Source organism: Ceratina calcarata, unplaced genomic scaffold, assembly GCF_001652005.2.
Source record: "Ceratina calcarata isolate Rehan_Ccalc_2016 unplaced genomic scaffold, ASM165200v1 scaffold293.2, whole genome shotgun sequence".
Classification (NCBI taxonomy): Eukaryota; Metazoa; Arthropoda; class Insecta; order Hymenoptera; family Apidae; genus Ceratina; species Ceratina calcarata.
The window spans coordinates 24,084-27,435 of record NW_017151702.1 but is presented as its reverse complement, the minus strand read 5'-3'; positions in this window follow the sequence as shown (position 1 = coordinate 27,435).

Here is a 3,352-nt window from a genome sequence, read left to right as displayed (position 1 = left end):
CAAAGGGTTAAAAATGAATGCACTAATTTCTCAGAATGGATACATTGATTTAATAATCGTATGAAAATGATTAAATGGAAAGTAATATTTCGTATTGACTCGAGCACTAAAAAAACCGGGGAACACCTGTGGCCGAATACGTTCGCCCTAGTAATTAGCTGGTTCGTTTTCGGGCGAGACACCCTGTACTGCATCGTATAATGTCGCGGTTTGCCTCCCGATAAAGGCACTGGACCGAGAATCTAAACGTTTATCGAAATATCGACATATCCGTGCGCAGCGAACCTAAACGGATCGTATCGGCGCGTTACCTTTTTTTTCCTCTAAGGAAATGGGAGAGCATCGTAATTGCTAGCCCGCGGGTTTCATGCACTTATTAAACAATGGAAGAACGCGAAGAATTCAGAAATGCTGCACGCGACGTAAACCATTATTATTATTTATTACGAGATTTCAGAAATATTCGATACAATATAAATGATCATTATAATAAATTTCGATATAAATAATTATTCGCAAACTTAAAAATTTGCATAATTGGATTTTGTTGAAATATCGTAAATTCGCAGTCTGGTAATTACCGAGAATTATCGTGCATAATTAATTATCGTCGATACGACGTAGCAATAAATTGTTGACGCGGTTCGATCGGCGCAGCACGCGAGTCGACGCGGGCGGTGCGTCGTCATTCGACTCGAGGGTTCTCCCTTGCCAGCAACATTTTCGCGGATTATCCGTCTAATCCGCGTAACCGTCGAGCGATCGGTTCAGGTATGACGCGACGCACGAACTCCAAATCGAAATTTGCTAGTGGAATTGACACGGGATTCCGTGAGTTCTTACACGTTTCTATGGGTATGGTAAGACGCGGTTTGCGCGGGTGTCGAGTGAATCAAGCGACGTTTCCAGTGAGCGTTGACTCTGTTAATAAAAATTGCGAAACCCGATTCAGGGAATAAATCTGTGCACGTCGTGACATGATCTAATCGACGGTGAACAGTGATTTAATTCAAGTGCCATCTGGCGAATTGATCGATTTTAATGATGAACGATAACTGTGTATCGTTTTTTGGGATCGACTCTGTGAACAGTGAATTACACGTAAGTGTCAGTTGGAAGAATTTGGACAAATTATTAATTTTTAAGATGAACAATGACTGTGTGAAGATCTCGTCTGATGTAAAGACAGTGAGTTTCCGAGTGTCAAATGTGACCATTTGGACAAATTATTTATTTGTATGATAAGCCTCATGTACCATCGTTCAACATTTCTCATCGAATTCGATATTGTATCATACACATCATTATTGAACTTCGGTGAACGAAGTTCTGTTATTACGAATCAATACTCATTATCGGGAAAGATTTTTATCAGTAGACCGCGAATATAATGCATTTATTTATAAAACTATAAAAATGCTTACAATATGCATATAAGAGTTGAAATGCGAAATCAATTTTTTTAAGGAATAATTGGTTGACCTTGTTCATGACGAAAGTGTCATTCATGGCCATTTTCATTGACACAATTATTATATTACCATAACAGAATTACATTTCATATTATTAATGAAATTAAGGGACTTTACTTGATAATTGAATTAACGNCTAAGTATTCTTATCAATATTATAATTTCCCACGTGAGGTTGCAGAAAGTTTGCATAAAAATTCGCGGTCTACTCGTCGGCCATCATTCGCATCATACAAAGTGTTCACTTTTTGGTACCAGATATCGATTCGAAATCAATCAGCATCTATCTTACCATACCCATAACGCCATTAACCCGTTCATCGTCATCAATCAACATGCGCCGATCGGCGCCCACATTCTCGCCATATGAACACGTGTAATCTTCGATCCTAACTGCATCAGGGACGAAGTTCCCGTAAATCGTGATTTAATTCACGAGACCATCGCATTACGAAATTGTACGCAAACGACGCACGAATAAACGATCGTTCGAACAAACAGAAGGTTACGTCGAGGTAAAAAGCTTTTCCATTTCGTGCCAGCTTGAACAGTGTTCGACCGTTCCGCGTAGCCGCGTTAGATTTCATTTCTCGTATGCGCGTCGTAAATATTTCGCATAAGAGTCCACAGTGTAAATATGACATCGGCACTCCTCCCAGGAAAGTCCCTGCGTTTTAGTACGGCGTATCGGATATCGTTAATTTTCATCGAACCGGTAATTTATTAAGCGCGGAAGGGAAAGCGCGAGAGGCTCGAGAGCCCGGCATCCGGCGAAAGCTCTTGGATATGCAGCTTTGCGCTTTGCGCCCGATCGGGCACAAATTTACGCACGTACATGCATATGCATGTACACGCGCATACAGACTCGTTCACCATGTACCACCCCCTTCATTTTCGTCGTTCTTATTATACAAAATGGCAAAGAATTTTTATATCATTTCGATATTAATTGATGCTTCTTTTTTGTGGAGAAGATGAAGCTCCCATTGGACAATTCCATTTGAAAAGCTGTTCTCTTCTAAGCGCACGCAAACCAGAATGTGCCTCTCTCGAAACCGTTCTACATTATATTATATAATATATAAATATTCTGTGCTATGTATAATAATTACGAAAATTGGGGGTGGTAACCCCTGGTGAACCACCCTGTACACTTTCTACCTATACACGCATAACGAGCGAAGCTGAAATCTTCGATCGGTGTCACAGCAGCCCTCTGCGTTATATCTTCAAATTATGCACGCTGCAGAGAATTAATCGTGACTTATTTATACACCTGCGTCACTCAGGCAGTCCGATTCTGCCGCGTCGTCGCGTCGTTCAAAGTTCGAACCAACGTGGCCGGCGGAATCAGTTTTTCAGGTTTCAAGTTCCTTTAAGGATGTATTGGCTATACAGTAAATCCCAAAAGTTTATGTACCTTAGCATTTCCTATGATTAAAAATAAATCAGACGTCGGAAGAATAATGCTAATGATGAATAGTTACGTGCTAAAAAATATAGAAGGAAATATCCAATTAAGTATTGACGCTGACGAAAATTTTTTTTTCAAAATTGCGAAAAATGCTTCAAATAAAAGGTGTTTTCCTTCTTACTTCGATATTTAACGAGTTACGTATGATTATTTGGCATTTTATTAATGTTGACGAAATCCGACCATCCCACCGTCGAAATAGCGAACTTTTGGCAAAAAATTTCGTTTTTCCTTAATTACTCCTAAACCGTTAAATCTACGGGAAAATTGTATAGGACCTTTCTTATAGAGGACGACGAGATCTATAATTTCCATATAAAAGTTTGTCGCTAGCATTAATAGTTTACGAGTTATTGACGAAAAACGAAAAAACAGTTTTTTGCAAATTACTCGTAAACTATTAACG